The sequence below is a fragment of the Nannobrachium achirus genome (assembly GCF_963921795.1).
Source record: "Nannobrachium achirus genome assembly, chromosome: 19".
Taxonomy (NCBI): Eukaryota; Metazoa; Chordata; class Actinopteri; order Myctophiformes; family Myctophidae; genus Nannobrachium; species Nannobrachium achirus.
The window spans coordinates 36,164,306-36,179,479 of NC_137826.1; the positions used below are offsets into that span (position 1 = coordinate 36,164,306).

At 42.2% G+C, this 15,174-nt stretch overlaps 1 protein-coding gene across 1 annotated transcript in view; it reads right to left on the reverse strand.

Moving 5' to 3' along the window:
• The window catches only part of jade2 (jade family PHD finger 2), a gene marked incomplete at its 3' end in the record, with an annotated part of 304,044 nt that extends 302,437 nt beyond the window's left edge, over positions 1-1,607 (reverse strand). Inside the window, 1 exon segment of the mRNA XM_080749428.1 lies at positions 1,505-1,607.
• Positions 1,608-15,174: the final 13,567 nt, after the last annotated feature.

Here is a 15,174-nt window from a genome sequence, read left to right on the forward strand (position 1 = left end):
GTGCTGTGCTGTGAGCCTGTGCGGGATGAGAAAGTAACGTTCTGAAGAAGAACCCTTGATGCAAACACCATATCATCATCAACAACATGACATGAACTAAAATGCATCCACATGATGCCCTAATGGGGGGCAGACCTCCATTCAGAAACACCCCCACTTAGAAACATCCCCATTCAGAAATACCCCCACTTAGGTTAGGGTTTAGGTGACACCTCCGCTTTAGAATAATGGAAGTCAATCTTCTGAATGGCAATGTTTCTGAATGGAGTTGTGTAACCGCCCTAATGTTCATGAACAAGTTGGAAAATCACAACTTCTATCTATCCGTCTTTATAAAATATATAAATGCAAAAAAAAAAAAAAAAACATTATCCAATTTTGAGCGTGTGTATGTGAACAAGTTGGAAAATCACAACTTCTATCTATCCGTCTTTATAAAATATATAAATACAAAAAAAAAAAAAAAAAACATTATCCAATTTTGAGCGTGTATGTGCGCGCGAGAGAGCGTGCGTGCAGCACACACACACACACGCACGCACACACGCGCGTACACCGTCTGCTGTTCCATTTGGCCGCTCTCTGCCCTCCTCTGCTACACCGTTTTTTTGCAACGTGCTTTCAGGTTACATCGTCGTAGCGGACGGCAGGCAGCTTACATAAACACAGTCAGAAACGAACCAACTGCGCTGCTGCTGCTGCGTTGCTTGTTTCACCACCACAACACAACACTTCATGCATTCACGTTCCCTTCTGCGTGCGGAGCGGAGGAGAGAGAGAGCAGCAGGACACATTTAACTAAAGTTTACACTTGCACACACAGCATAACGCCGGCTATTTCCGCATACATTACATACATAGTACATACACAATTACACATGTTAGTATTGCATGATGTTGTGAATCCACAGTAGCCTAGTGCAATGATTCGCAACCTTTTCAAGCCGCGACTCCCAAAATAAGCATATTTTAACTGGGGGGACCCCCCCCCCCTGACGAGCACTAAGAGTTGAGGCATTACATTTTGTATAACACGGTTCTATTGTGAAAATAGCAGATCTACATGCTCACTTGACAGTTTGACCAATGTTTAAATTGACATTTTAGAGGTATTAAAAAGTCCTTAAATTGTCACTTTAGAAATGAAAATAATTTGGGGACCCCCCTGGGGGTCCCGACCCACAGGTTGAGAACCACTGGCCTAGTGGACGGTGGAGCTGGTTGGTAGGTAGTGGTAGTGTTTGACCCACATGCACCACCAGCAGGCTGCTAACTAACCGTACACACACACACTACAGTACACTCACTACCTCTGCTCTGCTGGCTGACTGACAACCCGCTTCAAAAAAGTGCGTGGAAATGCCTTTCCCTCTGCTAGCTAGCATGGAAAGCTAACAGCCCCACACACAACTGTAGTTCTGACTCTCTCTGCAAGCATTCTCCAAACATGCCTCTGTCCCACCTTTACAGCGTTATTGGCATTCTTTTTCATGTTTTATTTTACCTTGGTCGCAGTCAGCTTCGGAGTGGCGACACAAACGTCCTGGACTCCTGGTCCTGGACGTGTGCTGCTGGGTGTTTCGGGGTGGTGGGGGGGCGATCAGGAGATCATTTGAATCATCATCCAACCACATGTAGTTTTATAAAGAGTGAATTTTTGGTCCAAAAAAATATTCCTCCAGTGCGTGCGCGCGTGCGTGCGTGCGTGTGCGATAGCGGTGCTGCGGGCGAGCCCCCCTGTCTGTCTGTCTGTCTGTCTGTCTGTCTGTCTGTCTGTCTGTCTGACTGACTGACTACTAGATCCACGTTGGTGACAGGACTGTCCCCTCCTTCCTCCCCGGCCAGTGGTCCGCGGCTCTGCCTCTGCTCTGCTCCGCTCGCTGTGTTGTTGACAGCCTGGCTGCAGCGCGTCAGATTCTGCAAAAAATAATAATCCAAAAGAAAAGTAATAGATATAATCGCCTGCGGCGGGGTTATGATTGTGATTATTAGTATTATCCCGGCGGCAGCATGGGTGCTGCTGAGCGGCTGTGATCTGCTGCGAGCGAGGTGCGCGCAAGAAGGAGAAGAGAGTGTTCAAATCCAAAAAGCCATGTCGCATTTCCAAAACAGTCCCAAAAAAATGTGGTTATAAAAGAAATCCGCCAGGGTCTTCTCTCTCTCTCTCTCTCTCTCCCCTCTCTCCCTCTCTCTCTCTGTAGCTGCGACGAGACGACTCAGCTTATGTTCTTCTCCTTCTTTCTTCCAGCGGGAATTAAAGGATGCATTTAATGTCCAAAAAGGATGATGAGTCATAAAAATAAATAAAAAAAAGATGTTGCTTGCAAGCTGCTAGTTTTGCACGCAGCGCAACGTTCCTCCTTAGAAAACATCCAGCTCTCTCTCTCTCTCTCCCAGTGTGTTCTCACTTGGCTTTGGCATATGCTCTCTCTCCCTCCCTCCCCTTTTACCCACCACTTTGCCCGAATCGTATACAGATCTGCACAAACGTTCCCACAGTCAGCCAGGCGGGTCTACTACTACTACTACTCTGGACTGGATCTGGTCTGGGATCGTAGCAAGCTGCTTGCGCTTCTTTTTCGGGAAAAAGGGTGAAAAAAAGAGAAATCAGCTCATATCATTAGGTTGAAAAACTCTTTTGGCGCCATATTTATGGCGTACTTTCAATTCACCAGCAGCACCGCCACCAAAAAGCCGCACTTCCTCCTCTTAATATACTCCGTAGTACGACGGTGATGATGATGATCACCACCCCCTTAAAATGAACAGATCTACAAGCTGACATCAGTGACATAACGCGTTGCGACGCAACAGGTTGTCAGCTTGGAGATCTGTTCTTGTTTTGGTAAGCGACACCCTCCCTCCCTCGAAGCCCTCCTATAAATTAAAGCTTTTTTAGAATAGCAAGATTACAACGCCTCTGAGAGGAGAGCAGGGGGATTGTCAAATAGTAGCCGAGTCACCTGTTAGTTTGAGAGAGAGAGAGAGAGAGCTGAGAACATGATAGTCTACTTTGTAGTCAGTGGAAATTTACGGACAAGAACAGAAGTAGCGCTGGTTATTTTCCGTGCAGATGGTTTGTGATGTCTTGACCTAAGCAGACTGACTGGCTATAGCCAATGTGAATATTGTTTTCTTTGTTAATTCTGTCACATCTGTCATTATAGTGCAGAGGTCTTCAACAGGGGGTCCGCGACCCCTAGGGGGTCCGCGGAGGTACTGCAGGGGGTCTGCCAAATTGTTGCTTAAAAAAAAGATTTTCATATATTTTCGAAATGTTTTTTGTAAACCTTTCCCACATGTCTTATGTTCAAAATAATGATTGTCTATTTTGAATAGCTTGTATACATGATTATTGTGCAATTGACAGATTGTGAGTGATAGATTGATAGTATTTACATTGGTTTTCATATCCCTATCTGTTTGGGGCTACCTGAAAAAGACCCCTGATAGTGTATGCAAAGATAAGTGAAATCCAATGTGTGTGTGTGTGTGTGTGTGTGTGTGTGTGTGTGTGTGTGTGTGTGTGTGTGTGTGTGTGTGTGTGTGTGTGTGTGTGTGTGTGTGTGTCTTTAGGATATATATATATATATATATATATGTATATATATATAGAGAGAGAGATATTAGGGAGGTTAACGATATTAGGGATGTTAACGACTCAGTATTTTGCAAGTCGACGTGTCGAGGTCTAAAATCGACGTGTCGATCTATTTTCTTTTCTTTTTTTTGCTGCACCGTTGAGATGAGATGAATACATGACTGCTTGTCCCAAAACATGGTCGCCCACTCGCCCCAGCCCGCAGATTAGAAAGAAAAGAAAAGCCTGGATCCGTAGGCTAGTAGTTCCGGACTAGAAAAATAGTCTGGTTGCCCTTCTGGCAAGTGTGGTTACCGTGACGCGAGTCAGACTTGCAAATGAATTATGTCTTACCATTAGAATTTTCCCCATTCAAGTCAATGGGGGAAATGTATTCACCAATACATTAATGCCCATATATGGAGATCTCTGGGTCAGACTTGTCCCTTGACCCTTTTATGTCCATATATGGAGATCCCTGATGTCATCAATATTATATCTGGGATGCCCATATATGGACATATTGTGTCAGTCTCATGTGATCTATGAAGTCAGACATCTATGATGTCAGACGTCAGTCATCTCCATATTTGGGAAAAGTACATCTTTTGCATTTTCACATTCAAGTCAATGGAGAAAATGAATTCACGAATACATTTATATAAATTAAACTAGGCCATATCATGTATCTCTGTAGCAAAATGCACCCCTACATGTCCCGATGAAGCCGGGCGATTTGACATGGCCCAAGTGCGTGCCACCAAAACTGTGGGAAAAATAAAGTTTATCTGGCGTGGATGGAAAGAATAGAGTCGGACAAGTACTATAGTCTGGTTGCCCTGCAGGGGCAACCTCACTAATAATGGTTCACAATGAACAATAACAGATTTAAATATAATAAAGCCGTTTTCGAGATGTTCCTTAGTCACTTTATCAAAATGCAAAGACACAATCATATGACCAGAACATTCCTAATCCAAAAAAACATTGTTTCAGTCTCTGAACCACATGGAACAGTCCACCATATCATCAAGCAATGACAGAAGCATTGTACAATACAGATTTTGTCAAATCAGACCATCCCTCATATCTGTGCCCCTGCATGGGCAAGAACAAACTGGTAGGAGTCGAGATAACAATCTGAGACCAAAAACAACTGTGAAATAGTTCAGTTCAGTTCAGTATACAAAGAAGGTGAGCGAGACAATACCTCAGGCAACTGAAGAAAGTCACGGTCTCAGAGAAGGTCCTGATATCATTCACCATCCAGAGCATACTCCTGACGGGGGGCATCACTATGGCAATTAGCTCTTATCCCAGGTTCTGCCGTTTCTACGGAAGATGGTGCATTCAGGCCGAGCACGCCATAGGGAGCTCCCTCTTGTCCCTGCAGGACGGATGTGACAGCAGGTGCTGTCGTATGCATCCTACTGTATGTGTCTGCAATAAGAGAATGAGTGCATGAGTCACATTATGTATGGCCTACATATACTGTATATACTGTATATGGCATGATGACAGGAAAGAAACCATTATTAAAAATAAAGGGTAAACTCAAATATCCGAGTTGGAAATGGCCCGCAGTGTGACAAGGTGAAGGTAGGCCTACTAAGCTCAATGGCAATGCTTAGTTACAGTATATGAAATAATTTTGGAATCTGCTGCAATGAATGAGGGCAAAACAGAAGGGTAACCAGAACGCTCGCCCCCATTTATTGAGCGGGCCGCCCCCCACCAGCGTTCACCGGGCGTCCACTCGTACGCCCGGAACACTTGCCCTGCAAGTGTGCCATTTGGCGAGAACAGACTGCAGCCCCTAATAAAGTTAGGAAGCAGTTAGGCAAAAAACTATTACAACGACGGACTACTGTCTGTCCTACTGGACTATTAGGCCTACTGGACTTGAGCCACGAGAGGCACAGCCAGATTTGTGGGTCCGACCATTCCGAGGTTGCCGGATTCAGACAAATTTGAGTCCCCATCCGAAATCAATGGGGGTAAATTGATTATAATCATTTTTTTGTCTTAGGAATGTGACAAATACAAAAAACTATTATTTAACTCAAGTCTCCTCGGCGTGAGTAATAAAACATTTTTGGGGTACTACTTTAAAACCAGTAAGACGCCTAAGGGCGAAAAGCAGCCTCACCCTAAAGGGCGAGGTCGTGCAATATGGGCTTAATATTGATGGCATAAAAGGGATTCTATTAGTGTGTTTGCCCTAACAGGGCAACATCTGGGAATCAGATGTAGAGCTCAGCTCCATATATGGAGATCTAGGTGATGATTGGCAAGGTCACGCAATATGGGCTTAATATTGATGGCATAAAAGGGATTCTATTAGTGTGGTTGCCCTAACAAGGCATCAACTGGGAATCAGATGTAGAGGTCAGCTCCATATATGGAGATCTATGTGATGATCCAGTCGTCTCCATGTATGGACATCCAGGGTTTGATCTTTGATGAGGTGATGTCACAACTATGTGATGCCACAATGTCAACAAACAGGTCAGCAGCTATAGACATTGAGGCGTTACGTACGGACAAGATGTGACGGTTTTTCATAGTTAACTGCGACCTACGCAACTATGGCACTAACTCAGGATTCAATGGATGGATTGACATTTAGACAATACTTGTATTTAGTTTTCCACTCAGGGTTTATGAGTTTGTGTTATATATGTGTTTGTGTTACATAATGTTGTAATGATCATGTCTAATATTCTTGGGTCACCTTTTGTGTCTCCAATGACTTCAGTACCTTAGATCTGGACCAGTTGGAAGATAGGAGAAGAAGAATATGTAATTAAATCACACAGTTTTTCTTTCCAAACAAAATATCTGTGAGCTATTTTCACATTTGTTTCATGTTTTATTTATTTTATTTAATCTAGCGTAACTAGGCTGAAAAATAGATAGTGTAAAATATCATGGCGCCTGGTATAAAGTATGTCCATATTCATCAGCTGTTATTCAGTCTTTGGTTCCACCCTTGGTCACCAGGTGGGGCCAATGTATATTTGTGTGTATTTTTATATAAAGAGATGTAATTTCCTGGTCTGTAATCTTTTAAGCTAAAGAAGGAATCAAAACATTGAGTAATTAAGGACTACTAAGACAATCATAACAACCTGAGCATGTGTTATAAATTGTATAAATTGGTCCACATCAATTCTCATAATATTATGCAAATGAATATTGGGTTGCTGTTTGCACATGCAGTCAGGTCACATAATTCTGACCTTACTCTCTCACCTGAACCTGACCATGGGGGGAAGTAATAATCTGTATCAATGTTTCAATGCTTCAATTCACTGTCTATAACAAAAATATACCATGAAGACCAATTCCATCAGATAATGTTCTTTGACTCAATTCACATATTGGAACTGCAACAACCTCCCAAGTCACAGTGATAACAGCCAACTTTCTCTGTTCCAGAAGAGAATATAAAGAATGGTCGGTACAACAAATATGGTTCGATTACAATAAGATTATGACAGAGGTGACAGACATGTTTAGCATTATTCAGAATCCTATAGGATTCTAATTGGAACAACAGAAAATTAGAGAATGCATAAGAACGACTATTTAGATCATAGGTTTCACTACACTGCTATCTCCTCCACGTACAGTAAAGACAGTTGTACCATTCTGTACCGAATCTAATCTAACAACAAATCTCTTCTCTTATGGGGTTGAGCACAGCCATAACTCCGCAATTTGGCGTTTTGTCAGTGGTTCACAAAGTGGGGTTCTGGGCCCTTGAGTTGTTCCAAGGGGTCCCCAGCTAAATGATTGGTAACTCTGAGAGTGCACAAATGGAATATGGGTATGTGGCCTGATGCATAGTAAACTGTGGGACCCAGTGAAATTAAAATGTTTGGGAATAACAATAACTGGCCTATGTCACAATTAATAAGTAAACTGTTTGGCCTTTTCACTCTGACTGAACTGAAGAGCCATATATAATCTAGTGGGTGATAGCCTTTCACAGGTATATATCAAGGAAATCATTTTCAAAGACATTGTCTTCCTATTAATAATAATGTAATGGGAAGAGTTGATGCAGTCACTAGGCAACCAACATGCCCCAACTCTCTAAATCATTGCTCCCTGTCTACATACGCTACTCTCACATAATAATACGGTAATTAATTATAATTATGTGTACTCGAACCCTAGCATCCCTATTCGGGGGCTAATAGCTGATTTAAAAGCTCACAACTTGTCACAACGTGTCACAAGTCATCACAACGTGACACATTGCAACACGACACGATGTGTAAAGGTTGGCATCGTTGTCTGTCACAGGGGCGGGTGGGCTGAGGTCCCCAGTGGTGGAAAAAGTACTCACATCTTTTACTTGAATAAAAGTATCAATAATGCAATATAGAAATACTCAACAAATAAAAGTCCAGAATTCAAAATGGTACAAAGTATTGACATCAAAATGTACTTAAAGTACCAAAAGTAAAAGGATGCAGAATGTCCCATTTCAAGTTTTCAAATGTATAAAAAATATTTTGAAAATAGCAGATCTTCAAGCTCACAATGCGTCGCGATGTGACACATTGTGAGCTTGTAGATCTGCTATTTCCAAATGGCATATGGGTTGAAGTGGTTAATCAAAACTAGTAACTCAAGTTTTCAAATAAATGTAGTGGTGTAAAAGTACAATATTTGGATCCGAAATGTAGTGGAGTAGAGGTTAAAGTATTGGAAATTGGAAATGCTCAAATTAAAGCCATACTATGCAACATTTTTAATAAAACTAATCTTAAAATTGTCCTAACTATTAAATCGCTAAAGTTTTAGAACCCCAACTCCGTTAATTTCAGCCCCTAAAGCCTTCTGTAAATATGTTTTCTATGATCCTGGCCGCGGACCGGATTTCCCGGCAAAATTACGTCATCTGCATCATCCGTATACGTTGTGTATACGTTGGCCAATCACAACACGGATCATACACACATGATACACTACCGGCCAATCACAGCGTGTGCTGCGTCTCTTCAGGAAGTAGCCTCCCTCAGCAACAGTGTTTACGATGGTGAAGGATTCTTGCCTCTTACTCCCCAAATCCTGGTCAGAAAATTACGCTCTACCCCTCTACGGATTTGTATCGGTCGCGGTGGATTGCGGCCCCGCTCTGGTGGTCCGCGGCGACTCCGGGCGAAAAACGGCCGAGAAAAGCAATACCGCTACTGACCACTAGCTGAGCAACTTACACAGTATAGCTTTAAGTACAAATACCTCAAGATTGAACAGTATTTAAAGGGGAAGACCACCCATTTTCAATATTGAAATATGTCATTAATATACCTTAGAGGAGTTGTGTGGAAATAGAAAAAAAGTTGATTTTGGGGGTTGTATTGTAAAGTACAACTTGATGACATCACACATTGTACTTTACAATACAAACCCCAAAATCAATCCTCCAGTTCTAGGCAACACAGAAGGGGGGAACTTTTTTTCTATTTCCACACAACTCCTCTAAGGTACATTAATGACATATTTCAATATTGAAAATGGGTGGTCTTCCCCTTTAAGTAAATGTACTTAGGTACTTTCCACCACTGGAGGCCCCTCTACATTGTACCTGCTCAGTAACAGAAGAACATCTGAGGCTGAGGTGTTCCAATCCATCCTAACACAGCCTGTAGAACTTACAGTATGGCTGACTGTCTAGTCTGTCCACCCCCGAATCACTGCAGAGCCAGGAGGCACATGCAGCCAACGAAAGGTCATTCACATCAAAATGCACACACCGTAGGCGTACATACTGTATGTCCACTCACACACATACATACATGCGAGTGAGACATTTTTAGAAAGATCTCAAAAAATGTTTGGAAAATCTAGAATACTTTTGAACAGTTTAACAAAAATCTTCTCTTCTGGGGGTCCCTGAAACAATACATTTTCAGATGGGCGTCCACCACTGTCAAATACTACCTTGACGTAAAAAAGGTTCGAGAACCACTGCTACTCAGTACAATCCTCGGTGTTGATGTACAGTATAATAGTGCAGTGGTTCTCAACCTTGTCTGGATCAGGGACCTCTTGAAATCTCGTCAAGTGTGACCACTTGACACGGCAGCCTATCACGTTCCATGTTAAGTGGTGGTCAGATGGGTGGGCCGTCTGCAGTTGTGTTCTATCTTGGATGAATGGAACTAACGCAGTATGTAGTTCTCTAAACCAGTGGTTCTCAACCTTTTCAGGCAGCGACCTGAAAAATAATTATATTTTAACTGGGGACCCCCCACCCTGACGAGCACAAAGAGTTGAGGCATTACATTTTGTATAACATGGTTCTGTTGTGAAAATAGCAGATCTACATGCTCACAACGCCTTGCGTTGTGAGGCGTTGTGAGTATGTTTAATTTGTCATTTTAGAGGTATTAAAAGGTCCTTAAATTGTCACTTTAGAAATGTGCAGATACCCAGATACACTTTAACTTTGGTTTGTTAAGTGTTGAGTGAGAAAACAATGTTTCACATTAAGTTAATCATCTGGGGACCCCCCCAAAATCATTTGGGGACCGAACCACAGGTTGAGAACCACTCCTCTAAGCTCCTATTTATCGGTATCAGAATGGAAACACATCAAGCAGGCAATGACACTAAGGCTTGCCCACCTGCCCCTGGCAGGTAACTCAAACTTTCGGGCAGGTGGAGATTGCTTTCAGGTTGCCCGACCGGTCAAGTGCTTGTTTGAGAGGGGACGCATTCATCTATAAACACAACACAAGAGTCTAAAAGTCTAAACACCTTAACGTACTGGCCAGAGCGCTCCGTCTTCTGCTCTGTGGAATGTAAAATAATAGCAGTGTGAACCCACAGTCATAATCATAGCAATGTAGGTATTTGGCATAAACATTGAGGTACTGGTATATGACATTTTTTGTCGAACAGCCCCGGAAAGTAAAACAAAGATTTTACCTTTCATTTTATAATTGAATGTCTACTTTTCGGGCAAGTGTGGGCAAGACCGTTGGGCAAGTAGAACATGACATGTACTTGCCCGACGGGCAAGTATACTTCTGAGACCTGCAGTAAAAAGACTATGACATTTATTCTACAATTTTTATAGTATTCTTTATTGATTGATTGAATACTTTATTAGAGGTTTGCATAGGAAGAGGTACAGTTTCATGACAGTACAGGACAAGGATCAACAACTCAAAAACAAAAAAGCTTTTGGGCTTGTTTCAATTGGTGTCCTTTTTTAACTCTTATAACATTGAATGACAGACAAATAAAACAGTACTATGCAGAAAATATAGACCTATATATAAAAAAAAAAAACACAATGCAAAATAAATGGTATTTACAGTAGAAAGGTCAGGTTGTTTTCTTTTACCAGTTTCGAGTAAAAATGACATATTAAATGACATATCCTCACGGCCCACCAGTGGGGCCCCCGGCCCACAGGAGAATCACTGTGTTAATGTACTAAATGTAACCAAATTTAACCGTAACACTCAAGGGGAGCGTCATAAAATCCTGCTTGCTCTGCATCTCTTTGACCTCATTTCCCTGTCCTGTGTACCTGCAGTAATTATTCTGTTGGTGGTTCACAGCACTGGACAGTAGTCATTCACTCTCACCTTTGTTCACCCTTGGACCTGCCTGCCTACTGACTAAAACCACTGGACCCAAAATAGGGACGCCAGGCTGAAAGCGGATGAAGTAACAATGCGAGTACGGACAAGGAATTGCAAACATTAGACAGTAACACAACGACAGAGTTACGTCGGTAGAATGTGTTTAAAGGAGTAGTTCACCCCCAAAATGTTTTTTTTCTATTGATTAGTTACACCATGGAGACTTGAGTTCAATAATATTTTTTTGTATTTGTTGCATTCCTAAGACAAAAATGTATTATAGTAAATGTACCCCCATTGATTCTGGATGGGGACCCAAAAGCATGGGCCTGGATGGGGGCCCAAATACAAGGCCCTTGCATTTGTGTGAGAATCAAAGGGGGTAAATTTACTTGACCCTTTACCCCCATTGATTCTGACTCAAATGCATTTGGGTCCCCATCCAGAATCAATGGGGGTAAATTTACTATAATTCTTTTTTTTTGTCTTAGGAATGCAACGAATAAAAAATGTATTTTATTGAACTAAAGTCTCCATGGTGTGACTAATCAATAGAAAAAAGTCATTTTGGGGGTGAACTACTCCTTTAAGCTACGGACCAAAAAATTGAAGTCTTTATATGATTTTAGTGCCATTTTAAGCGCAATATCAATAGAGCAACTAAAGTCACATTATGGTAATATCATATGCTTGAATAGCTAATATCAACAGCCTTTCTTCAATGCCCTGCAGAGGATTTTGACACAAGCGGATGTCCTTGTCTGGATCTTTTAATCTTGAATAAAAGTATAATTTGCTTCAAGGCTATGTTTATATGTCAATCTCTTATTATTCAAGTTTGTGTTTCACCTTGGTCGGCTCCTTGGTACTCCAGTCTATCCTCCCCCCCCAACCCCCCCCCCCCCCCCCCCCCCCCTCTCTCTACTCTTATGTTTAACAACTTGAACCATAGCATCCATGTCACAATAGGCCAATTCACATTCTGCGAAAGTAGGGGAACTTCACCAAAAATAGCCGATCTACAAGCACATAATGCGCCGCAACGTATCGAGCAGTGAGCTTGTAGATCGGCTATTGTTGGTGAAGAGATTTGACGGGCAGAGGATGCCTCTCAAACGGGCTCCTTCCATGGTGCTCGCTTGTGTTGTGTCGTCTCTGGGGGAAAGCTAGTAGGGGATAAAATTATCTGAGTCCAATTACAGCCATGCTTTTAGGTCAATTTAAAATTTGGAAGGGGAATCGAGAGGGGAATCGAGACGTTTCGTGGCTCTCTGTATGGCATTCCACATTTTGGTGGCAGTGAATTCATTTTTGAGCGGTGCAAGCGCTCCCATGCTTGACCGAGTGTGTATGTCTCTTTGTCCCTATGTCTCTTTGTTTGCAGCATACTTATGCTATCAGCATCCTCGATTCCTCAGCCTTATACACACAAAGACAAGGTCATAGAGACCGGCAAGGGTATAAAACTATGTACTATGTACGCTACACACAACAAGTCCCAACAGACAACTGTAAGGACTGTACCCTTAGTATCTAACCCAATACAACCCCATTACAAACGACACAGTGTAATACAATACAAAGTGACAAGTGCGTACAGTGCATGTGGTTCAACTGTTCAGCAACCTGACTGCCTGGGGGGGAAAAAAACTATTTCTGAGACGGGTGGTGCATGATTTGGTGCTCCGATAACGTTTCTTGGATGGGAGGAGTGAGAACACGGTATGGGCGGGGTGGCTGGTGTCTTATATTTTTGAGTTTTGGCAATTCTGTGCCAATAAACATGAACAATAAACATGAACCTGAACCTGAACATATGCATCGTTTGAGTAGCAACAGCAATTTTTTTTATTGCATTTAATCCAACATTACGCTGCTGTCTATCTGCTCAAAAAGTAGCAAAGTAGTCTTGTTTTGAAAAAACGAATATGCATTGGCTCTAATGTTAAATTTAGTAGGAATTGCATTCTCTGTTTCCTGATCCTGCCACGTGTCCTGCAGCATTTCTGCACTAGCTTGTGAGCTTATAAATCATGCTAACTCTGATTATTTTGTGATCGGATCTGTACAGCGACATGCATGTGGAGCGTGCACGATCCGTGCACGATCCGTGCACCATTGTGCGCGATGGACACGCTGTGAGCACATTAAAAGGTGCGAAAAAACTTAAATAACCGGGATATGACGAATAGTTTGGTTAAATATTCCGGTGGAAAATGGGTTAATGGACAACAGAAGAATTCATATAGTTTAATGGACACCAGAAGAATTAATATAGTTTAACACTGCTCAAAGGCACCGCTCACTTCACACTGGGTGTTTCCCATGTTTGTGCCAAATTCAGGGGGGACAAGGACAGAGGTCCCTAAAGACCAGGCCCCTTGCAAGTTGCTGTAGTCTGTTTTCCACATTGAGCCATCAGCCTAGAAAATGGAGCTGGGGTTAGGTGAGTCCTGGGGTAGAGGTTTAGTATAGGGGTGTTAGTGAACCATGAGGTGCAAGCATAGTTAAAAATTACACTGGATGAGGGCTCCAGCTAGGGTCAGTGCACTCCTGTTTATGAACAAGGAGATCCAGTCTAAAAATCTTCTTTGGTTGACTTTCATGATCACATAGAAAAAGTATGAAAGTACAAAACACTAAATACAACCAAAATACCACCCCAAATAGGTATCTTCATCGTTGCTTGTGATTACATTGTCACAGGCTCATGACCTTAAGCGTGGGGGACGTACAGTAATGAGGTTGGCATTGGACCCATAGACCCATATGGATTCTGTTCTTCCCAGGTGTAATGACAGTTTGTTAATTTAGAAAGCCAAGTGCAGAGATTGCTGAGCTCAGCGCTGAAAACTTTTTCTATCTGCAATTCTGAGACCAGGAGCACATGATGGATACAGTTTACTATTTAAAAAAAAAATCTGTAACCATAACCTGGAATTCCTATTTTGAGCAGGTCATTATAGGCTCACAAAACATATTCACAAAATGCAGAAAATATTTATATAAATAAATTGTGAGTCCTACATATCCTGTAGGATCTGGACGTGTGGACAAGAAGATAGAAAGCATCTTGTAGTCTAGCAGCCTAAGATAACAAATTAATGTCCTCTGCAATCTGTGATCTGAGACAATAAAGGGTATTTAATAAAAACAATTGTGATGGTCAAGATTCAATTCATCCCTTAAGGCAGGTAGACTCTATTCGCTCAATGGCAAAATAATCAGCACTTGCGCATGCAGGAAACTGGGTTCAAATCCGAGGTAGAAGAGGTAAGATACATAGTGCAGCTTTAAGCCCCCTTTAGTTGTTGTTGGGATATTTGTCAATTTACTCTTGTACGTATATGACATTTGACCTCTGCATTTACTCATCCTGACTATTAGGAGCACTAGAGCAGTGGGCTTTTTTAATACAGCGCCCAGGGAGCAGTTAGGGGTTAAGAGCCTTGCTCAGGGACTCTTTGACACATAGACTGGCTGGTCCGAGGGCGAGCCGGTGACCTTCCCATTCCCAGGCGGCCTCTATACCCACCCAGCTATACAGTAACCCCTGACTCCCTTCACTCTTGCTAGGGGAATGCGGTCCGGGAAATGTACTATGTGTTATGTTGCTTTGCATGTTACATCATTTATGTTATGTCATGGTGTGTTGTTTAATGGCTGGGATCCATGGGGGACATGCAGGGTGTGCTGTGGAAGTTTGTACTGTACTTTTACAATGATAGTAAGCCCTGACTTTGTTAGATATATTTTTAACATGACTAGCTGGAATTTGCCCCTTTATGAGGCTATTAAAATAATCCTTAATTAAACAGATTCCTGGCTTGGTCTTTAGACTTCAGAGACAAGGAGTCAAGGGTAGCATTAACATTCAGCCCTTATTCCTTGGCACCACACCAGAGATTATTATCTCAGTTAGCTGGTTTATGATACCAGGTGTGTGGCTGGATGCAGACCAGGACAAATAATAGTATTTGC